Genomic DNA, 25254 nt, shown 5'->3' with positions numbered 1-25254 from the left:
GCTCCTCCCTCGGGAACTAATATGTACAACAGAGCGCAGGATTCGAGGTCGTAGCGCGTCCCGACCGGCTATATTAGCTCGTGCACCCGTGTAATCATTTTCTTCATTAGTTGCCGCTCGGCCGCGGCGCGCAATAAAGATGCGCGTGACAGGGTAGCGTCGCGCTAAATCGCGGTAAATCGGTGCGATCGCATCACCTGGACGCGCGACTGCTAAATACAGGGTGCTCGACGCGGTAATTCATCGCTCGCTCACTCTCCCAGTCCCCCTTCGCCGATATCGCGAAATAATAAGACGATCATATCGGCGTGAGTCATGTACATGCAAAAAGCCGCGTAATGAAAGCGCACCGAGAGTAGAGTAGAGTAGAGAGAGAGAGAGAGAGAGAGAGCGCTGTCGCGAGGAAACCACGAGGAATTTCGACGTGTTCGAGCGGACAGTTTGATAGATGTTCGCGTCACCGAGTGCCAAGCGTGTTTCTGTTACATCGGAAGAATGCTCGCTAAGTGATGACTCCTTCCTTTTACCCGCATATTAAATATTAATGCGGGAAAGATTAATTACCGCGCTTTTGCTCCAGGGACCCCTCCTTTTGCGCTACTCGCTCAGCTGTCCGCGCCGGTTTAAAACACGATCGCAAGTGAGTGAGAGAGAGATAGAGAGAGAGAGAAGAGGGGAAGGGGTGATCCAATCCTAGGTATCGCGCGGCATTAACTCGGCTCGGCAAAAACTGACGCGGGTTAATTTTAAATGAACGATCCTGGACACCCCGGCTCAGGTGTCCCTTAGAGTATTCGCGGCCTACGTGTCGCTGTCATCGCGATTTAACACGTCACTGCATCGCGTAGATGCATCGGCGAGAGCGCGTTCGCGCTAGCTAGAATCGTTTAGCGGGGCCGGTATCTCGCGCACGAAAGTGTAAATATCTCGTGCATGCTTCGCGATTTTTTGCCGGGCGATCGGCGTGCCACCACCGTCGCCAGCACGTCCTGTGGTAACCTGTCCAAACAGAAGTATACAGCGTGCGTCAAGAATGAGAGAGAGAGAGAGGGGGAGAGGGGAGAAAGAACCAACGTGTCAGGACGAAGAAACGGAAACAGCGCCGGGGTTCGATCTTGACTGCGCGTCGTTTATCGGTGCAGCGCGGCACGTACTAATCAGAGCTCTCTCTCTTTCTCTCTCTCTCCTCCTCGTGACGCGACGCGATGCTCCGCACAGTCGATCGCAAGCAGTTCGCCACCTCGGAAAATCGATGATGATGGAGGCTCGCATGACTCTGTTATTATGAGCATGCGATCGGTATTCGCGGTCGAGACACTCGAGGCGTGTACTATTCACGGACGGGACAGCCGATTCCTTAAAAAAAAATGAAAAAAAAACGCGCGCACGCATACACACGCGCGCGCGATCATTTAGACGTCAGCTTGTGAAGACGTGTGCGAGCGCGACGTCGGTGTTAATGAACGTGTTAAGGGTGCGTTATACGAACAGGAAGAAAGTTATTAAAAGTATCAATTGTTATTTGCTGGATGTGCGAACGGTGAAATAATTTGGTTATGCCGACTAAACGTGTTTTGCTGCGACGGAAAAATTATTATTCCCGTGTAACAAATCTTTTCGCCGTCCGCGCGATAACTGAGAAATTCACTATGCCGGTGAGTAATTTTTTTCCGTACTCGATGCGCCACTGAAAATACGGCACTAATGGGTGCATTAAATAAAGGGTTCAATGAAGCTGAGAGAACGGACACAGGGTGGTTTTCTGGGAAGGTAGCGTTGCGAAGTAATAAAGACGCGAGTCGCCATGGCATTTGCTGATTAACGTTCGCTAGTAACTGAACGGTTAATGAGCAATAATCACCGGGTATCGCGAACAGCGAGCATCGCGCGATGAGACGACCAGTTTGTGTGCGCGGTTTTTTAGCAGCGTTTTCGGCAGTTTGACTTGGCAATTAACGGCGTTGATATGCGCGGTGCGACAACTGGTGAGCGAGATCGCGTGCCGCGCCGCAACGCGTTATGGCTTCACTTTAGCAGTCAAAAGGATTATTAAAGGGATTTGTGGTGGCAGTAACATGCGATGTGTGTACGCGGGATTACGCGAAAAATAATGAAAAGGAGCGCGCACGGTGCGAGGTAGCGAGATTAATAACAAGGTAGCGCACAGAAGCTACATGTAAATACAGTAACTTCTGTGCGTCTTCGTCCGAGTACGCAACACGGAAAAATCGACGGTTGAGAGGCTTATTTCCGCGATCGTTGCGTGCACCTCTTAATTACGGTCGATAAATAATTATATTTAATCTCGCACTTGGAAACCGACTCGGTATGATTAAGCGTTAAGTCGTATCGCAATTGAAACGTAATTAAAAACGTTTTAACACTAACATTTCCTATCCTAGTACTCGTTGTAATAGATACGTGTGAAGTGGTAACAGTGATATTACCATTGGTTCAGCAGTTTTCAATGAAGGGTATAAAAGGAAAGCAGGATTCTCTACTTGAAAGACAAGGCTTCGTCAAATTAGAATACACTAAGCTCAATAATTATAAGAATTTCGCTCTCGTTGTCGAAGTTTCAAGCTCGCTGCAATCAAGTTAAGATTTATGCAGGATTTTACAAGGTCGGGAGAAACGCGTGAATCGCGCATCTTTTTCACAAAGATCGAAGTAAACAATCGGCCGTTATTCACTTCTAGATAAAGGCATCCTCGAGTCTTGAGAGTAATGACTATTTTTCATTTTCTGGTTTCGAAGTAAAATACATTATCCTGAATTTATGTATTCTTGATACGTTAACGTCTTAACGACGTTGACGATATTCTTGATATGTTGACGACATTATTAACTAGGAACTTGCTTTTTGTTTCAGATATGGTGGAACTTGTGACCACACAGTGGATGTGATTACCAAGAGGTGCAGTTTCGGTGAATGCCGTGACGGAGGATCCGGTTCGTACCGAGCAGGGTCGGCTTGAAGGTAGGTTTACCCCAATTTTCCGATAATCTTGCGTTCAACTTTTTGCGATTGAAAATTGCCACGTAATTGTCCAAGGAGAAATCCTTCACAACGATCGCAAAAAATTAACACCTTCATACCCACTTTTCTCGTTAAACCGTTAGCTCTTATATCTAATCGACGATGTTATATTTTTTTGTCCCAGAACAGCAGCAGAACGTGGCCGATCCTGAGCTGCTGACAATCGGTGAGTCAGAAAGCAAGATTTTAGGTGATGGGTTATTTGGCCGACGATTGCATGAAACCATTGAGATTCACACTATCGCATAGTCTAGTTTCTTGAAAAAAAAAAAAAATGGGCAGAGCCTTTATGCTAAATAAAGCTCGTTTGCGCGACACGAACGTGACTTGTTATTCAGACAGGCGAGGGACTAAAAGATATGTTAATATATGCCGCAACTGTAGAAGAGCAAAGCGACAATGAAGACCGTAGGAGTCATTTCGACCGGCAACGCGAATCGCGCATCCGAGCATCAATTACCGATCGCACATTACACGGATTTATACTTTTCATTTTTACGAACCCGGTCCCCCCCCCTCTGCGCTTTGCGCTTAACATTACGGGCGGTGATTAACGACGTGAGCGGGGCAACGCGAACGAGTTTTACGACGTCATTGCGATATGAGCGGCGATCGAGCGCTCGCGATTCGACAATAAGCCTCATACACGGACGAACCGATACCGGTGGTCTTATCTAGGCGTATAATTTATACGAACCGCCGCGAAAGAAGAATCCACAAACCCGTGCACAGTACCGCTTCCGGGAAGTGTATTGCAGGAAGTGCCATTGCCGCGCACAGGAGCGTCTGTGGGACGTTCAGCGGGAATTAACCGAGTTGAAGCAATCGTTAGAATTCATTGACTATTCGTATAGACGCGGTATAGTAACAATTCGCAACGTTCAATACTCGGGAGACCCGACTGCTCGCGACGTTTAACCACGGCTCGAGAATATTATTTGAAATATCGCACTGAAAAAGAAGAGAGTGATAACGTCCAAATAATATTTACCTGGTCCAAGTAAAATTACTCCAATACTCCTTCGTAAATATTTCAACTTTTTTTCCGTGCCCGGGGCGGTGTGGCAGTAGTGTGTCATTTTGATTTTTCGTTTTAAGATATTTGCTGGGAGATCTCATTTCTTACTTTGTTACGAAACGTTTCCACGTAACTTCGCGGAGTGGGGAAACATTGTATCTCATATTTTCCCGGGAAAAATTATTTGCCTTTTTTCACACACCAAGAGGAATTATATACGAAAGAAAAAATTACAGCTGTGTTCGAGCCGTCTCTTTTTACGTTTCATCTGTCGCGCGCCGATGTGTCTTCCGAAGCGTGGTTCCCGCGAATGCATTTTTCTCCCGAGTGTAGCACAACGCATACGCCGCAGAATTCGCACTTTTTTTTTCTCCGGTCGAGGTGTAATTTCACATCGACTCATCCGCGCGTGCGAGCGCATTTTATTGCTAATATTAGAATTTCAATGCGGACATAAGCGCGATATTAGGGACCCGGTGTGGTTTACGTTTTCGACCGGCGCGAACGATGCCGGCTAAATTATTGGCACATAAATTTAATTCAAGAAACAAGTTAGAGGTAGCCACGCGCGCATGTTCTCATATCAGATATTCCGGCTCAATTGCTTCTTCTCGGTGATGTTAAGTTACGAGCGGTGCCAAAAATATAGTATTCCACTCGCGCTGCGGATCGAGGCGTCGCGAAGTTCTACGGACGTTGCGAGACGAGAAAGTGAAATGTTGCCGAAAAGTTCGCTGCGTTGTCAGACGTCATTGTAGCTTGACGTAATCTAATATCTCGAGAATTATTGCTTCCACTTGCTAATGAGTACACCGATTTTTTTTCGACGGCGCTTTAGAATGCGATGATCGATCACGCGTCCTACGCGATAAGTCGTCGACACAAAGCGCGTGTAGTGATAATGGATATACTCAGATTTACAGATGTAGCTCGTAACGCGGTTAACGAGCTCTCCCTTAACGAACGTCAACACGTTAATTGGGTGTCTGCGCTACTTCACGCGCAATTTCAACCGCGTATATCTAGCAATTGACAATTGTGTCGTACTCCTTTCGGATGCTACATTTTTCTCGTCGAGAGACAAACGTCTTCTCTCCGGAATATCTCAAATCTCAGATTCCATTCATGGTCCTTTTAAATATGAAATTCATATCTAATAAAAAATTATGGCTTCTGTGCATTATATAAATTATTATAATTATAAATATCATATAGTTATATATAATCAAATATATATGAATCGTTATAAATTGTACAAATGATTATAATTATTCTGAAAATTTATATAAATCATCATAGATTATAGTTTATATAAATTACTATCAATCATACCCTGGTGTAAAATTTGAGATATTCAAACGGAGCGAATAACATCGCGGAACTCTCGGTCATTGAAATTTCTGGAATATACCACCGCGCGATTGTCCGTTCGTTTGCGTACCGTTTATTTCTTACGTCGATTGACCGGCTGCACCGTCGCGTAATCCGGCGGAAATCGGCGCGACAAGTCGCGTTAATTGCGCGCCGCTGATAAACGGCGGACGAAGACTGATTATCGATCTCTCGTACGACGCTCGACCGACCGACCGACCGGCCACGTAACAAAAAGTGCACGAAATTTCTCTCATGCAATATTCATCGGGGGGATTATGGGTATACCAGAAGCGTCGGTAATTACTAATGAAGCAGGGGCATACGACGTCGGCGAGACACTACGCGCGTCTGCAAATTGCCGATACCGCGTCCCGCCAGAAAGCGAGAGAGCGAACGTGCGCCGGTAACGGTATCGATGTATGAGGATTTGATCGATACTCGACCGCCTGTCGTCGCCTTCTTGCTCGCCTTGGACATTTTAACGAGCATTTCCTCTTGTAGAGTCTTTTTGTTCGTGCACGCTGCAACTCGAGGCCTTCGTCGAAATCTCTTCAAGATGTAACGAGATTTGCTTTTTATTATACGTCGATTATCGAGAGATCTCGGTCGTTTATGGGAACGCGCGCGCAAAAAGCCGAGTTACGGCGAATTTCTGCACGCGGTTCAATTATCGTATAGATATTCATTGTTGTTTAATAGCTTTTGCAACTTTTTATCGTCCGCGGGATTTATGAAAATCGTAAATTGATCCTTTAATTGCGTTTTATCGCTTTTTCGCCGGAGCATATTTACGTTTTCGCATCTTTTCCTTCTCGTTTTGACCGTAAGCGGGCGTCTTATCGGCGAGCTTTCAATTTTCAAAAGCGCGACGTACCGAATGTACGTACGTACGTACGTATTACCCCGATTATCTTATATCAAGCTCGTGTATACCCCTCATTTGTCCAATTAGACCGCGTGTGGAGTTCTCTTTCTGTTAATTAAAGATTTTTAACTGGCTTATAAATGGCGTAATGTAATCCCGTATCTCTATGGTAAATTCCATTACACGGTTTCTCGACGCATATTGTATTCGCCAAGTGAAATTATTCGCTCGTTACAATCAACAACCAGCCAACCGGCTGCCCACGTCTCTAATCTAAATTCCCATTGTCGTAAAGAATTATGAAAAGTTGTTTTGATTATGTGAAACCGGAAGCTGAGGCATTTTAAGACAGAAAACACATTATGTGACTCGCGACTTATTTCGTTTTAAACGAATTCTTTTCTCACGACAATCGCTTGCGTTTAAGGTAATTGTAGACGTAAAATGAGTTTTATAAGAATTCGTTGAAACTTACGCTATGTATATAAATATGTATAATAACCTAATTATTAGCGCAATTAGAAAACGATTGGACTTGGGCATTGCTTTGAAAAGCACTGTTCCCAGTTCACCGAATTTCGACGTAAATGTCGCGTTAAATACGTAAGATACGAAAGAACGATAGATACGATACGATAGAAGCGAGATAATTTCGTTAATTCCGAGAGTCACTTTTATTACTCAATATGTACGCGCAACGGTGAATACGTGCCGATTCGCACGGCGCATCGCACGCGACGTCACCGTGCAGGCGTGGTATTTCGAGAATCCGAATCAGTCTGGCGAATCAAATAGCCGTTCGTTGATACGTTCTAAGAACCGCTGACTGTCGCCCGACAAGGTCGAATCTGCATGTCGTATCATCGTGTAATATTCGCCTATCTACGTGATGCGCGGCACGCGTCGCCGCGGTTATATCCTCGAACTCGAGCGACCCGGAATGATAATGGCACGTTGCACATTGGCACATCAATAAAATTGCGCACCGTGCAAATTGTTGCCGGATGATGCAAAAGGTCTAGTGGATGTCATAGAAACGCCTAGTGGTCGCAGACGACCGCTGGTAAGTTTCCGAGCAGAAAGCAGCTACTATTCTTCTAACTGCTCTTATAATTTGCCAAAAATGTCACTTTTCGCCACTATTCTGTGCGAGGTCGTCTTTTTTTTGCCAAGAAGCTATCACTATTTTCTTTTATTTTGTTCTGCCGACTGGATGGCAATACTGAGAAAGAGGAAGCGTGCGTTTTCTTGCCAGAATTACTGACAGCTTCCTCCGGCGATGAGCCGCACTTCTACACGCGTTTCTAAACACAATTCGTAGGAAATCGTAGATCCCGGAAATCGCGAAGGCGCCTCGACATGAAACGAATCAGCCCACCCCACCCGGTATTTACGCAATCCGCGCTCAATTTCTCAATTTCACGCGTTAAAGTCCCAGAATTATCGAGTCGGCCGCGTAGATTATTCACAAAGAACGGGAGAAACAGAGGACGGGATAACGCCCCGTGTTACAGCACACTATGTCGTATTTCGGCGGTGGTCACGCTGCCTTTCTCTGCAGCGAGATTGGAATCGATGAAAGAAAGAACGGTGAGATTTATCACGGAGTCGGGTAAAATTTACGCCCATCTGATTAAATCCCAAACGCGCGCGCGCGCCGCCGCGGTCGGATCGAAAGGCTGGTGTGATGTATCCCGTGGCAAATTAGCGTGTGGATCTCCGGCCGAAATTAAGTGGGAAATAGAAACTTTAACGAGGACAAATAACTGAAAGCACAGTAGGTAGATGTGTTAATCATCCTGTCGTGTTAAATCACCGACTGAATGAAGGGCGCCGAGTTAGCGAGACCACATTGCGATTAAGATGTAATTACACGCCAGATAGGATGAATTATTTACGCACGGCGAGGGGAACACGAAGGAGCAGGGGAGAGACGGTTGAAAAAAATAGCGATATTTCAGGCGTTTTCTCACAGGCGAATGGAGTGGTAACTTGTACTCGTTATTATCGCGCGGATAAATTTCCATTTAACACGCTTCTGACGCGAGATAGGGCCCTGCGAGGAAACGAGTTCGTTTACCGAAGAGAGACAGTAATTATCCGATGAATATTCGTATATCCTCTTTCGTTGCGCCGCTCGCTTTATTTTCGTTTCGCCGCGCGTTGTACGCATACGACGAATAAAGATCCGTCTCGGCGAGATGCTCCGGCGAGTTGTGGAGAGAGAGTTAAAGCACTCCGCTAACACACAGCGGAAGAATACTGACCCAGTGGGAATCGCCAGGGAAAATATACGGAGTGTACAATGTGCGCGAATGAAGAGGAAGCGAGAGAGCAGGTGTAAAGCACCGCGAGAGCGTCCGCATGCTTAACGTATCGTCTCGTTTACGTTGTACGCCGCCGGTGTTTATTGACGGAATATGCATCAAACAATTGTAAATCTCACGGCATCCGGCAACGCGGGCGCATTAAAATGCTAGTCCGCGCACTATGCATACATCAGCCGGGAGTAACGTAAGTGAGCCGCGCCGGCGAGCGATTGAATAAATTAGATCCTATCATAAATGTTTACTCTCCTACCACCCCCTCGGTAGAAAATAGCCCCGTAGGCCCGTTTTTTCGGGAGATTAATTTGTCGGATCTGAGTAACGGTGTGGTCTCAGAAAATAGAGGGCCAAATGACGTCGCCCGATTAAAACACTCTGCCTTTTGCTCGAGAGAAAGACCTCGACTTTGGAAAAAATGTTTGTTCGAAAGCCCATTCTTCTGCAGATAGTACCATGTATGACGCACCGTTCTCTAGATCGAGATTATATGATTATCAGCCTTTTACGTGTAACAAATGAACGGTGAGTTATTTATTAGACAACGCTATTTTGTAGCGCAAGCTTTCGAACTTTTCAAGTCACTTTGGATCTTGTGCCAATCTGTTCTCTCTGTCACGGAACTACGCAAAAAAGTTTAGGGTTATGTTGTTCTGTGAACCAACATACCTGAGCCTACTGTTTTCTCAATCGACATACCTGAGTTTATTGTTCTTTCAACCGACATACCTGAACCTTGTTGTGAAATATCATCTCACCGAATACAGTCGAAGCTACCGGTAGCTGATTTTCTCCTGTTTTTCTTCCTTGTTTGTTTAAGACGGCCGGAAAGAGCGAGCCAGCGATTTCTTTCCACAGTAGTAAAAAATATATACGATTCAAGATAACATGAAAGGATATATAATAAATGTATAAAATAATGTAATTTCAGTGCTTTCATATCATTTTTAGATAATTTCCTGGTTGTGTGTGTGTCACAAGTATGTCGGTTTTGAAAGGTCTTGAGGTTCTTTAGAGCTGCTTAAATGTGCTTTTTTCGAGAGTTTCAATTATAAGGCACGATGAGGCTTACATCATCGAGGCTCTCGCTTGTCGCACGTGTCAAAGAAAACCGAAAGAAATAGCGGGTGCACCCGCTCGCGGCCGGTACGTTTGGAGAGGAAGAGTTACGGGTGTCAAGAAGAGAGGCCACTAACCCGAGGGTTATGTCACGGGAGGAGCAGAGACCCGAACGTTTCGCCGTCGTTGCCGGCGTCTCGGCCTCGTGGCGTGACCGAAATAGAAGTCCCGTTCGCGCGCGTTGTTGTGCACTCTGCCACAATAAACCGTTCTTCTTACTTACGCATCGCCATTTAATCCCGAGGGCTGACACGGAGACACGGCCGATCGAGCGGCCGCGCTGCGCCGCGCGTATCTTCCAACCGCGCCCGTCCGCGACTCCTCCACTTTTTCCCATAATCGTTGACCTGGTTTACATCGCGCGTTTTTAGGGTCAGCGTCGCGTTCTTTTAATATTCTTTAATCGGGATGCGCGAGAGAAGTCTCGGTTATTTATAGAGCGCGTACTTACGCGCGCCGGGACTGTCGTCGGGCATCCGACAACTAAATGCGACCGTTTGCTTTGCCGAGCGAGCCGAGCTTTTGTTTTCCTGCCCTCTGCGCGTACGAAGTTGAAATTTTCTGCCGGCATCGCGTTATAAGTTCAATGGACAGTTCACTGGACTCGGCCACTAGACTGTGACGAACCTGATCGCCTCGAAAGCTTCAAGCCATGTCCGGCTGCTCGCGTGTTAATCGCTGTCAGCGATAGCGCGATGCCGGCGTAATTTGAGAAATGCTTGTAACTCGAGTACACTTTCAAACCCGGAAATCGGATAACGCCTTCATTCATTGACAATTCAGGAAGACAGGCCGAGTATATAATAGTTGGAGCGACGCTAGCTTGACACATTGTGGCGTGCGCGAAAATTTCATTTTGCCTGATTTCCAATTAAAAAGCACGGAGACGGTGGGACTAGATAATACTAAGTGCGATCTCGATTTTTTCATGTCAAACGGTCGTTCATTCCGACGTGTCGTTATTTCCAGTATCATCGATATTGCATAACTGCAGGCAGAAAACAGAACTTTGAGTAATTTACTGTACACACAGTAAAGAGATTTTGCGTTGGAAATGATCCCCTGAAATTTTGCCTTACTTTAACACTTGAATTTTTAATATTTGTGCATTTTTTAACACATTCCCCGTATTAAGATAACACACAATTTCAGTGGACTGTTTGCAACACAAAATTTTTTCCTATGTCATCATAGTGAGTCGTGCGATTGCTGAGACGAATATCATAGCAATGAAATACGCTGTCATGGGCGCTTGCATGCAAGCGCCCCTGTGGCCTAATGGATAAGGCATCGGTCTCCTAAACCGGGGATTGTGGGTTCGAGTCCCACCAGGGGTACAAGAACTATTTTTTATCATACTTTTCTGTAAACTCCAAATTCCCCGATATTTCTGGCGATTTCGCATCATTGCAGCCGTAAAAAATATTTAGCACGGTTTTACCGAACTTCGTTACGAACGTTTGCGAGCAATCCGCTTTTTTTTTTCGACGAAGCGATGCTCAACATCGCGAAATTATCGTGAAACATCCGGAATGTAAAACACACTGGACGTAAATCCGTAATTAGTAAGAGCTTGTGTTTTTTGAAAGCTCGATCGTAAAAGATTCTTCCACAATTCCGTTTTATTTCGCGCGAGGAGTCCCGTTCATGTTCGCATCAACGTTATTACGTACCGCCTATATTATATACGGTTAGCTCGTCGAAAATTTAATTTCGCCGGTAGAAGCACGTCCCGTCCCGAAGGGACGATCGTATGAAAGAAAGGGCCGGGACACGAGGCGAAAGCGCGGCGAGAGCAAAATGACACACAAAGGTGCAGAGAAACGGTATGCGGTACACCGCGGCGGCCCGTTCGGTGATAAATCGCTGTTCGTGGTCTCTTTGCTCGAGTAATTTGTGCCGCTAAATGGCCACCAAGCCGGCATAACTCTTTCGGGTGGAGGCGCCTATAGAAACAACAGCGGCGCACGTGAAACACGCGTCCCCCTCCTTATGTAAATCGTACGATCGCCGGGTATCCAGAAATACGGTGTTGGGGAAGAGAGCCCACAAGAGGAAGAAAGAGAAAGAGCCCATATATAAATACCAAACAAGTTGTACTTCAACGCGCCGGAAAGTACAACTGTTCCGTGTTGTCGTTCGAAGTCGCGTTCGAGTAACACCAGCTCCGACTCTTGAAGATTCCATTATTTCGTAATTAACTTCTTCATACGGAAAATTGCCTCTTTAATGAAATAATTTATTCATTGAAATCGTATCTCGATGCTTTGATACTTATCGTATGTACATTGAGGGGAAAAATCTAAAAAGTTTGTGTATTTTTTAACAGATTCTCCATAAATAATATTATTCGTTAGATACTAATATCATATTTATTTGTATCAGTATGTTTGCTATGAGAAAACAGTTTTCTCCAAATGAGAAAATATGCATTTTCTTAAATCTGCAGCTTTTCACGAAAGTAATCGCTTACTCTCTACTTAACCGTTTGAGTGCCAAGGAGCGATTTTACGCTTCTTCTGTTTCGCTCGAAAAGTACCAGCGTTCTAGGCTGCGAAGCCGATAACCGGCACACGCTCGGCTTCTGTCGATGCGCGACTTTACGGGCTACCATTCCGTTTTAGGTAAAAATGAAATAATGAGACAACTGATAAAAGAACGAATTTTAATTGCAATCTAACATTTGGATGCAATCATCGGAGAATAAGACAAGCGCTATCGCGTCGTTTGGCATTTCTGAATGGGGAATAAGACAAGCGAAAAAGCGCTCCTTGGCACGTTTGGACGGGGAAACAGCAGAGACGCGTGGCACTCAAACGGTTAAATAGAAGAATTTAGATTTGAGTAAACATGTTATTAGCGTCTACGAAATATATTTTTTATGGTATTTTTTAAATGTTTTTTTTTTTCTCTCAGTGTATCGAGTATCAGTTTTTCTTTCCTCACGTTAAACTCAAAAATGCAATACATCCTTACCTTCGTAATTATTACAATACACAAATGATAACTGTGAAATCAATTTCACGTTGAAGAATATACTTAGCGATTTACGGGAAAATTCGGGAATTACGATTTGCGGAAAATGTCGGGAGAGATGCGCCCACTCAGCTTCCTCTGCGTCACTCCTTGGTCCTTTTTTCGTCGGTAGTTCAACGGCTGCTATTAGGGTTCAAATGTACGGGAAGTCGGTGACTGTAGTCCGCTTAATGTACACACTTTACGAGTAATTTGTGTCGTTGAATGGGCACGGTCCGTTCTAACTCTCCCGGATGATATCCGCAGAAGCGACGCTCTCTCGCGGTATGTAAAGGGAGCAATCGGGGTTGCTTCCGAGCTCGGAGGCCACCGAGGGTACTATTGGATTTTTCAGGACGTCATCCATTCCCTAAATCCCGCGCCAGACGCACTCGCATCTTCTATAATTGACTTTCGCATGCCGGCGATCTACCCTCGCCTTGTCTCGCGCCTCTCATTTAGACGTCACTCCCACCGTATTACTTCACTTTATCTTGTTAACCTTGTTTCGTCTACCGCATTAGCGCTTAGCTGTCCTTTTACATTTATCGCGGCAGTTGCGATAGATCTTCCAGCATTCGTTAAATTTCCAGATTAAAATTTCACGGTTATATTCATTGTTGTTCCTCCTAAAAGAGTTTATCGCGAATAAACATATATATTTGTAATAAAATACTGTGTTTTTTAAACAAAACCAATTTCTCAAAACTATTTTAGTGAGGGCCCACATTACCATCTCTGTTCGATTAATTATGCACTATCTTACTTATATTAATTATATACTATATGCACTATCTTATTTATATTAATTATATACTATATGTTTACAAAAATAACGCCCTAATAATAAATATTTCATAACTTTGAGTCTAGAATTTTGGATGGCTTCCGGTTTATATATACATTCGCTCATCTTTTTATACCACATACCATTTCTTTTCTTCTCATTTCTTGACCTATCTTTCCTCACTATCTACTATCTCTAAATTTATCTCTCTGTGTTTTGCTTCTTTTCAACGAAGAATTTTTCTTTCTAGTTTCAGTCGACTGCGCTTTGGTTGCTCTGTCAACGTTGTCGTCGCGATCCAATTTTTTAAATTACACTTCTTACCTCACATAAAAGAAACTTTCGGGAATTTTTACGCTTTTATAGTTTTCGAGTTTTATGGTATCTCGAGTTTCCAACATTTCATCGAGTTTCCAACGTTACTACCGACCATAACGCTATTATTCACGCCGTGACAGGATGAATGTAACCATTCGTAACGTACATCTTCCGGGATGTAAATATTCAAATTTAACAGGAACCTAGTGGAGAAAGGATAGATTGTTGCAAGCACGGTCGTTAGAACGAGTACACGCCGTAGTCGCGATATTACGAACTGTCAACGATAAATCTTTACAAAAGTGCCTCCATTTATAATAACTAGCCGATAGAGCAGCTACAAGTAACGGTTTTAATTGCACGAAGAGGCCCGTGACCGTGATCAATCGCATGTATTTACATACTCGTGTTTATATGAAGAACAAGCAGCCACCGTTTGATATTTGCTAGCATAATGAATAACATCGCTGCTAGCATTTGAAGGTAAATGCGGTTAGAACAACGCGCACGGAGAAATGCGTCAGGGGCGCGCCGCCGCATTTATATTTATCAAAATATTCCGCTCGGTTGCTCCATTCATCGCGGTCAATGAACGAAATGTAACATGGGATCTCCGGATTGATATATCGGGTATAATATTAGAGCAGAAGGTAGTATTATAGATCTCCTTAATATCTCCGCTATCAGGAATTCTAAGTCATTACTTGCGAAATCATTTATTTAATAGCCCGTCGTTGCGCAGTGACGCTAATATACTGATATGCAATAACCGGTATTTGTTGGAACGTATTTTTACTTTCGAGCCTTTTGAAATAGTTTTCAAGGTGCATTTTAGCATCTAATTACATATATTATCTCATTTTTCTTAAATTTGGGCGTATCACGCGGATATGTACACTCGAGTGTTTTGTTTATTATTTAATGTTTTATTCCGCTGTTTTGAGTTATGCAAAATTAAACAATAGCGCGGCATTTTGCTAATTTAGCCCGCCACTAAAATAGATTTAATATCGCCTCTTTTCGAAATGTTTATGTGTCGAAGTTATTTGACAAGTCAATAGTTCAAGTTAAATTGACAGGTCTATTTGTTTTGTAGAAACGGTTCTTTTTTAATCATTTATATACCTACATGTTGACTAGTAAATCAATATTTACATTAAAAATTCATGGTTACATTTATTGTTGTTCCTTCTAAGAGAGCTTATTTCGAATAAATATGCAAATTTATGATAAATCACTGTTTCCAAAACTAATTTCTTTAAATATATTTTAATGAGAGCGACCACATTACACCATTCCTGTTCCTCTTCGACATTATACTGTGTCGCCACATTTTATAAATAATGTCCAGAGTGATAAATATTTTACAACTTTGAGCCTGAAATCGATGGAACTACACAAATATAATCGTTAGGTTTTCATTTAAAAATATTGATTATTAACAAAGTTGTACAAAATGTAAATAGGGGGCCGTAATACCCCTTTCTTCTCTAAATCTCCCGTAACGTTAAACGAATGATTCATTCGCGAAATTCGTCCGTCCGTTCGTCACGTCGATTCGTTCCATCGAATCCATTATTTCACGAGTGAGTCCCTTCGCTAACCATTTTTTTACGACCTTAGTAATCCCTCGTGAGATTTCCTAGTACTTGTTGCGCGCGGTAGGTAGCCTCGGAACGACAGAACGAATATCCCTTGGTACTCATCTCGATGGACCAATTTGTACCGCTAAATGTCCCGCGATCGAATCTTTTTGAGAACAACCCGCGCACGTTAATCCGGCCCTCCCCCTCGATATATGTAAATTAATCGAGGCTCGATCGTCGGGTCCCGCGCGCGCGGCATCAAAATAACATATATCGTAAAAGGAAGAACGTCGCTCTCGCGCGCGCTGCCAGAATCTATAAAAATTCCAGACATCTTATTCCTTCCTTGAAAACGGTGAGTTACACGGATCTGAGGCGCCGCAGGCGGTCTTGACGCCCGGCCAAGACTAATAACGTCGAAAAGACAAAAAGGATGCTGCTGGTGTCGGTGTAAAAAGCCAAAAGGCGAGAAGGGGGCTGCCCTATGGGGGCACATGCGGTCACTGAGGCCGGGATCGGTGACAGTAGCGGGTTTGCCAAATGCGAGGCCCCAAGTCCGAGAACTTGAAGGATACACGAAGATTCGCCTCGAACATAAATTATTAAACAAAATGATTCCATATGAATTATCTTGAAAATGATCGCATAATGAACGAAGCGCAATGAACGTAAAATCGATATGTAAAGTAAGGAACATTTGCGAGAACGACGTCGAAATACATATAGAATATTGCGACGAGCGAGACACTTATAAAAGAGAAGAATTTTTCACGCGAGTAGATCTTTCCTTCGGCGGTATCCTCGCGCTCGGGTGGAATCATTGGGAAATCCGCCACTGGTCGACGACGGCGATAAAAGAGATTCGGGAGGTCGCAGAGTCCTTGGCACGGCCGAGACGATGCCTCTCGAAAGTGGGCCCGCCGTTAACAGGGCAGGTCCCCGTAATAAACGCTGATTTAGGTGACGTATCAGCAGCAACGCGCCGGTCGTCTTATGACACATGGCGACGTTCGCTTATTATTCGTGTTTCTCTCTGTCTCTTTTACTTTCCGCGTTCCCAGGGGAGAGAAGAGACCGTGCGGGACGGAGGATCGAGGGGGAGGAGGGACTCTGTGGGATTATCCTGAGGTGAGGTCCAGCGAGCGCGACCGTGAAACCGAAGACGAGCAATTACTCGGACGGGTCTGATCGGCCGGGCAGGCGAGCGGCCTAGCTTCGCTAATTAAACCGAGGACAGCGAAATAGCGTCACATGACGATCGCTGATCGATGTTGCAATTCCGCGAGATGACAAAGTGATGATAACGTCGGCCAACGCGCTCGATCGCCGGAGATCTCCATTGCCGATAGGTATCAGTAGTGCGCGCTTGTCCCTAGGGAGTGCTTAAGATGTAGGCGAACGCCGTTAGATCGGTTGATATATATGTCTTTGATATTATTCGAATACACGATTAGAATACAGATGGACTCGTCAGTCTGTCAACGATATGATCGTTTTTCATGTTACAGTTTCGAGCAATCTCTGATCTTGATCGAAGCGATCGAAATGACTTCCGTTACCTCGAACCGTTAAGAGATAACAGGACCCTGATAAGAGTAAAAATTAGGTGGAATTTGGGGAGTTAAAGAGTTGTGCATTAATAGGAATATGCATTTTTAATTATGTATGTCTATTAAGTACACTTTTAATAATATATTGGTATAAAACATAAAAATTTATTAACATCATTGTACCCATTTCAATTCTGTTTTGTAAAAGAATTACACGTCAACGGTAACCATGCTGGCCTCCAAATTTTACTTGATTTTTACTCCTGTCGGAGTCCTGCGGAGCCTTAATTCGGTAGCGAATGAGGAAAGTCGCAAAAGAAAGGTCAAAAATCGGCGACGTTATCCCATCGAGCCGCGCGCATATCGCTTATCCTTCGCACAATACGTGGAAACGGTCGTGAGTAATGAGAGGTAGCGTGGCGCGATTGAAAAGTCGCGGCAGGAGTGCGAACGGCGCGCGAAATACACTCGCCGTGGATTATGACGTTATCGGAATAATCGATGGGCGCAGTTTGCCACGTCGCGCCGACGGCCGGCGATCTTTTGTGCGTCGCTGATTTACGAGCGAACCGCGTGCGCGTATTCCCCGGTCGCCTTCGCCTCGAGTACACGAGTTACGCTTTCGACATACCGCGGGGAGATTTGAGAAATGATGTATGCACATTCGAGCGTTCAACGACGCGAGCTACACCGGTACCTTCCGCTTAACCCGCGAGCGTAGGCGTCGTCGGTACGAGCGGTGACGAATTATTCTTTTCCACGCGACAATCATGTGTGAGAAGCGTTATCTTGATCTTTGCTTGAATTTTTCACACTCGAAGAAACTCGTATTTGAATATGCGAATATTCCCGGTATGCCTTTTGAGCCCCACCGCTTGGACGAATCTGAAATTCACTTTCTCGCATGAATAATGCGATATTATTTATTTTAGAAATCATATATATATGTATAATTGCAAGATAAAAAATATTCCGTATTTGAGCGCGTGACGTTTTGTTGAATGATTAGGCGTGACCGTGCGCGTAGGCGGAACACGTTCGAGCTGCAAGAATTTGATCGGGGTCAGATGCATATCGAGGCGCCAGTCGACGACAGTCTCCGCTAAAGAACAATGCGCTGGTCTCCGCGTCGCGTGGGCGAATTGTCAGGCTAACACAGATCAATGAAGTTGTATCGAGTGCGCTGAATCTCTAGAGGAATATTCGCGCACGGTAAAAAATTTTGTGTTAAATTTCATACGCATTCTAAACGGCTCGGTGAAATTTTCGTGTTAATTTAACACGCAAGGTGAATATGTTGAAAAGTAACGCAAATATTATGTCAAAAATTAACACAAAATTAACACGTTAATCGACACTGAAGTGCAAAATGTATTATTTTAACACTTACATGTTGAATATCGACGCGATGCAAGATGTTAAGATAAAACGCAATATGATAAATTAACATACGGTATGTTAAAAATTGAACCCAAAGATTTTAACAAGGATCGATTTTAACACAATTACAAAATGAATTTTGTTTTTTTACTATGTGAGTTCGTACGCCTCCTAGTCAAAGAGGAAAATTTACATGAACGGTGCAAAAATAACATATAAATCGTAGATCATTATTTATTATAAAATTTCTAACTGGAATCTGCGAATCACCGGTTGGGCGTCGCCGATAACAATCACGGAAAGTATAGCGCTAGTGAATGAGGAAATATAAGTTATACTTTTCAACGTCTAATTGCACGGTGCACACCGAACGACTCGTTTAATGCGTGACGCGCTGTCGTTTCCGGTTTAGATTGCTCATCGAAAAATAAATTGCACCTGATAATTTTCTATAATGAGTCTTATTTTTCAACGTGTATACATACGTTGTTAGCGCTAGCGAAGACATTCTTAGCTAAAAGCGCATCCACGCACTTAACATTTTAATACCATCGCATCCATCGCGCGCGTCCGTAATAATAATAATTTATATCAATATGTAAAAAATAGTTAATTATAAAGAAGAGAAGTTACATAGCTCTCTTGCGTACACGTACCGTCATACAATTTTAATTCGATGCCAACGGCAGTCGAACGATTTACCCTTTTTCATCTGTCGATTTATCGGGACTCTATTAGTCACAGGACATAATAGCAGGTCGTTCGAAGAGTCGATAATGGCGGCTATTCAGAGTGCGTCTACTTGTGCCTTCGGAACATGGCCCAATTTATCATAATGAAGAATCATAGCAGGTTACCTATCCACACATTCTTGCTCAAGGGTAGGCATGTGAATCTCGGCGGAGATGCATTTTTTCGAAGGCCCTCTAACGCGAAACATATCTCTTAACTTTAAAATTGAGTAGATGTAAATATTAAATTTGATAGGAGAGAAATATACGCCAAAAAATTAATCGTCGTAACGTTAAACAATGATTTCCCAAAATTTTAGACCGTAGTCGTCGAATATTTTGAAAGTTAAAAAATAATCAGAGAAAAACGAGAGCAAAAAGGTTGCGCAAAATAGGAGACGAAGTATAGTGATTGGTAGTTTTAGGATATATTTTTATTTTAAGCTGTCTCTTAATGCAAAACTGACACTTGTAGAATATGTTTCTGTGTAAAGATTGGTCAAGATTCTACACTATAAGAATTCATAATTATATTGGAAAAGGAAAATATATTCTTGCATGAAATAAAATATCGAATTGAAATGACGAAAATTACAGTAATTGGCACTCATGTCACAATGATTGGTATACTTGTCACGGTGATTAGCATTAGAAATCTATCACAATTTAGAGTTAGTAGTTAACGGTGAAAACCCAATATTGAAATTGCGCTGTTAAACGATTTATCAGATAATTGCACACACCAATACATCGGCGGCCTCTAATTACAGCCTAATGAGTTAATCAACACTGCAACTTAATCGATTGCTTTTCGATAGCAATTCCATTTTCTCCCTTATTATCAATAGCTGCACATTCGATGATAATTAGTTTATTTAGCGTTTAAATATGCAGAATGTTAATCACTGTACCCCCGCCAATCACTGTATCCCTTCCCCCAATTAAATTAGACACCGAACGGAAATTACAGTTTCGAAAATTCTTTCATTTTAACAAAATCTCTAATTTCTAGAAACAGTCCGATAGAATCAAGTTAAGGAGTTTAAATCGTTCCCTCGGGATCGTATTATGTAACGTCACCTCGACACTTTCGCTGATTTTGCACACACAGCCTAGTCACGCGAGAGCGGTTTATTACCGACTATTATTAAGAAGATTTACATATTTATATATTGAGGTACAGGTACACACACACCGCGAATAATTGCTTCGTTGTGCCGGAGGCGGGCTCGTCGCGGATAACGACGCTAAATGCGCGTGCGAGAAAATTTATTGTTTTCGCCGAATCTTGATGCACTCGTTATGTGATGCACCGTAAATTACTACAAGCTTTTGCTAGCATAGTTTATACCCCTGACATCAGTGAGTCTCCTTTATATGACGAAGAAACGCACTTTGAATGCATGAGACGCGCTATGATGACATTTAACTGACGTCTTCTTCTACTCGCACGGCGCCGCGAAGAACGTCATTGTCTGTTACATCGTGTAAGTGTGGATCATCGCGTCGGCTATAACGGGTGACTTATTACGGTATTGGAATCATGAAGTGTTCGACGAATTCGTATAGGCGGAAATTTGGAGAATCGGTAGAGCGCGTTAGCTTCATTTGTAGCTAACGTTTTTCAATGCCTGAGAAAATAATCACGTCGAGACGTATGACGATAAGTGTTCCATCGCGTATGCTTTTTCCTCGATAATTAATTGCATGATTTATATTCTTAGGAAAAAATGACTGAAATATAGATATTAGATTACACTTAAGAACCTCAAAATATATGCGTGGGAAGTTTCTGAGACAGCATTTTGCTGGATAACAAGATGTTAATTACCATGTCACTCGCAGTTTGCCACGTCATGACGGATATAAATGGATTCACCAGTGTCATGAAAATTGAACGACGTGTCGGTCATAGCGATAGCAACGGCATCTGTTTAAACTAACAGTAAACTGGCGCGTATTGTTTTAAGAACGACCTCAAACGCTCGTGGCGGTAATGTACGTAAATGACGTACTCGTGCATGCACACTTCATTACCGTAGTTTACTGTCGGACAGGAATTGCCTTCCCGTGTCGGAAGGCGGAGGGGAACATTTTGTGGGCGTGTGCCGTACGCCTTCCTAAAGTCTAACTGACGTCTTTTTCGATTCGTTTCGAGCCACGGCGCCTGTAAAACCATGCCGAACTTTTGTTCGGGAATGCTTTCGGCTGATAGATTTTTAATTAAGGTGTCCTAAGTCGTTAAGCAGTAATTTAACTTTAATGGGATGTCGCGGGATCCCAAAAAGGACGACTATAAAAATCACCTCTTTTGAAGAAATTCCTCCTCCCCGTTATCAAATATTTCTATTAGTCAAAACATCCGAGTTGAATTATTCGGTATCTCTTCGGTGTCATTAAAAAGAAGAAATTCGCGAAGGAATTAAGAGTAAGAAATTTATCCGCTATTATCATCGTAGCGATCTTCCCCTGTTAATTCGCGAAATTCTTCATAACGTAAATATACAAGTTATCCATTATTCGTGTTTAAATGGAATGTCTAAACAACTATAATTACAACGAACGTTCGAACGACTGATCTCTGCCTTATCAAACCTATTTTTTGGCGTTCAAATAGAAGTGATTGCTTAGTTATCGAATACCTTTCGGTAAATTCGCTCACGACGCGCCACGTTAAAATCAACCCTATTTACGACACAAGATACAACTATAGATATCGAAGATATCGATGTAAAGTCGAATGTAAAATAAATAAGCCGGGTCACCTGTCGGTCGGTATTCGGACGGGACGTGCTGTAGACAGGTTCAGGTATAAGATAGGGGTTAATGGTCGTCGAAGAGTCATAAAATCAGGGAGAAACGGCACGTTGCACCCAGTCGTTTTCTCTTCCGTAAAAACCTCGGGACAAGCTGGCAGCAGCAACGACGGCGGCAATATCGGTAACGACAACGTCGACATCGGAATAGCGGACGCGTGCAAAAACGAGTTGTGCCCCGATAGAGCCATTTTCCCCGCTTTCCTTTTGTCCTTCTCTCCCAGAGGTAGAGAGGCCCGTCGGTATCGAACAGGCGAGAAAGAGAGAGAGAGAGAGCCGCGCGAGAAGTCCTTCCAATCAGTTTGGAAAATTAATGGACGGAGGCGGTTATCGCGCTCGATGCACGCATCGATAATCCCTTTAGTTCCGGCCGGGAGTATCGCAGATCGGAGATCGCGAAACGCGCTCGCGGGAGACGCGTCTCCTGCGGCCGGGAAGGTAAGACGGCTCGTTCGATCGATCGCAATTTGCGGCGGGCGGCGATTTTTGCGGAATTATTAATTACGGCCGTCTGCCCGGCGGGGATAACTGATTACGCTGAAAAACCGTCGCCACCAGGCCGTCGCGAGCACGCGATTAGTTAACTCTCGCTCGGCCACCGACGCGACGGATCGACCGACCGAACAGACGAACGAGAGGGTAGCTGGTTTGATTTATGCGTGAATAATTGAGGAGCGCGCGAGCGCGCGAAATGAGTCGCTCTCGTATGCGTAGCCACGCGCAGGGGGAATGAGAGAATGGGATGGGGGGGNGGGGGGGGGGGGGGGGGATAGGAAGAGATAGACGTCGTGTGTGCTTTGATGTTCACCGGCGGGGAGAAATTCAATTCATGCTGTCTAATCTGAGGGGAGTAATTCATTAGGCTGATCTATCGATGTGGATATTGGTGACTTGGGCGGATAGGCGAGCGATAACAGGTTTTGCGAAATGTGCCATTAGTTGCACGTCGATTTGCCAGTATTTACGTAAAAGTAAAAAGCTGGCGGTGATGCAACGTGTAATTTATAATCACACCTGAGAATGAGTAATTAGTTCGGGAGAAGAAATGCGTGAGCGTAATCGGCCGGTGTAAAGGCCAACGTTCATTAAGAGAATTGCGGATGTATTATTAGCGACATAAAATATTTTAATGCCGACAACGACGTGGTTTTTATGCGAGGGACGTTCTCGCGACTGTCCGACGCTGAATATCTTTGTGATTGAATCCGCTTGAAATTTCTGTCGCTGTAAAATTTAATCGGGATTAAATGGATTCCTCGTTTCCTCCTCCTTGAGGGAATATTATCGCACTCGGTGATTGCCTCGAGCGTATTTCGATTTCGGCAGATGAAATCGCGAAATGATCGAAGGAAGAGGCTCGTCGGGATTTGCCCCGGTTTAACAAACTACGACGAGTCGGACCTCGCGTGGCCTAACCAGATCTCGCAATCGACGTTACGTTTTTTGTCAGCCGGTAAAACGCTTCATTTCGCGAAGAAGCCGTCACTTTGGACGTAATAACGCAACGATTTTTCACACTTTTATTATACCGCGCCACTCGATATGCCTCGCCACCGGCCGCGCCGCCGGTGCATGTCTTGCGTTTATCGCGTCAAAAGACGACGCTGGCACAAAGACCGGTTTTGTTTCGATTACATGGACGACCGATCGAACCGTAAATTTCGGCAGAAACGCGGTTTTTGATGGGAACACGACGTGGGCCGGCTTGCCTGCTGATAGCAAGATGCAACGAGGGCTTCGCTCGCATGCGAGATATCGCGACGATGCTCCTCGGCTCGCGAGAGATGGGCAAAACGAATTTTAAAAGTCGGTCGTTTTTTGCATTTGGTACGAATGAGGAGATATTATCTTATTTCTCGTATATCAATACGGAAGCGACATAAACTACAGAGCTTCTTATATTTCTCTCAACGCGATATAATATATTTAAATATGAGATTCCACAAAATTCCTTGAAGATTATTTCCCCCCGATTTTTATAATACGAAAAGTGAAACAGTTTCAACGTCTATCCACGTTTCATATTTCCGCTCTCGCGTGCGTGCAAATTTTGATTTTATTTGACTATTGACCGCTTCTCAGCGATTTTACACTGATTGTACTTTAGAGAGTACGAGCCGTTACCTCGTACTTTTATGCGCGCAAGCGAGAAATTCGAGACAATCCAGGTGTTAGCGACGCAATTCGAAGGATCTCCTCGCAGATGCCGCGATCTAATAATGAAACCGCAACATACAATGGAAGGGCCAAAGGCTTTCGTGTAAACCGATGTTAACCAGATAGACAATAGGCGGCTGTGTCCTGCGCGCTGCTGCGCTCCGATGCAACACGATGAAACGTTGCCGGTACGTAAACAGCTTTCCGATCCTTAAATAGGCGGAAGACGGATGGTCGGTGTGGTCGTGTCGTCCTCGTTTTTACGGATATCGGCTTTCTCGGCTTTTCGAAAAGCCGATTCTTATCGAAGGATCGGATCGATTCCGTGAGGGCGCGCCCTTGTTTGCCCGATCGGCGGATTGTTCCTTTGTGACCGTCTTCGGCAGATGTCAGCGATTCGAAAAAGGACGGTCTTAATCTCTTGTCGCGGAGTGATCCTTTCTTCATCGCGGGAAAAGATCGGTGTGTCGAGAAATTTGGGAAAAATGGCAGAATGAACTCGCTATTAGAGAGAATTATTAGAGCATGCACACACAGACACACAAACACACAAACAAACACACACACACACACACAGAGTTGTACTTCGTTTTCGCGTATACTCGGTATATATAACGTCGTCATTGCAATTTTCTTCGAAAAACTGAAACTTGATCTAATCTTCTTTGTAAAGTAGGGAAATTCATGCAGTTTTGAACCCTTTAATTTTTACTTTATGGATTTTCCAAAACGTTTAGCGTCGATTTCTCCTTACATTTCGAAAGGGAGAACTTTATCTCTCGTGAATTCTTAATATTTAATATATCGCATGTATTCGTGTAAAATTCTCAACACATAAAATTCCCAGGAAATAGGACCCCCCTCCCCTTTCTCTGTCTTTCTCTCTCTATTACACAGTAAAATATTCGGTGTTAAATTTAACATATTTTATATGTTCCAAACGGTCTACATAAATTTTCGTGTTAATTTAACAGAAGGTAATTATGTTGAAAAATAATACACATATTATGTCGAGAATCAATATAAAATTATTATCAATTTAAAACATCACAAAACTAACGCACGAATATAATGAAAATGTAACACAGACATTCCAACAAGGACAGATTTTAACACAAGTACAAAATGTTTTTTACTGTGCTACTACTGCTTTTGCGATATTGCGTTCAAATTT

The 25254-nt window shown here is 43.7% G+C and overlaps 1 protein-coding gene and 1 non-coding gene across 2 annotated transcripts in view; one reads left to right on the top strand and one right to left on the bottom strand.

Moving 5' to 3' along the window:
* The window catches only part of LOC106745658 (serine/arginine repetitive matrix protein 2), a 99926-nt gene that overhangs the window by 29402 nt on the left and 45270 nt on the right, over window positions 1-25254 (bottom strand). The gene's annotated exons all lie outside the window — the stretch shown is intronic.
* Trnar-ccu lies at window positions 11005-11077 on the top strand. Its single transcript has one exon. It is a non-coding gene; the product is annotated as a tRNA-Arg (tRNA).

The sequence above is a fragment of the Dinoponera quadriceps genome, unplaced genomic scaffold (assembly GCF_001313825.1).
Source record: "Dinoponera quadriceps isolate SergipeBrazil2010 unplaced genomic scaffold, ASM131382v1 scaffold1441, whole genome shotgun sequence".
NCBI classification, from domain to species: domain Eukaryota; kingdom Metazoa; phylum Arthropoda; class Insecta; order Hymenoptera; family Formicidae; genus Dinoponera; species Dinoponera quadriceps.
Note: the sequence above shows the minus strand (reverse complement) of the source record. Positions and strands in the feature narration are given on the sequence as shown.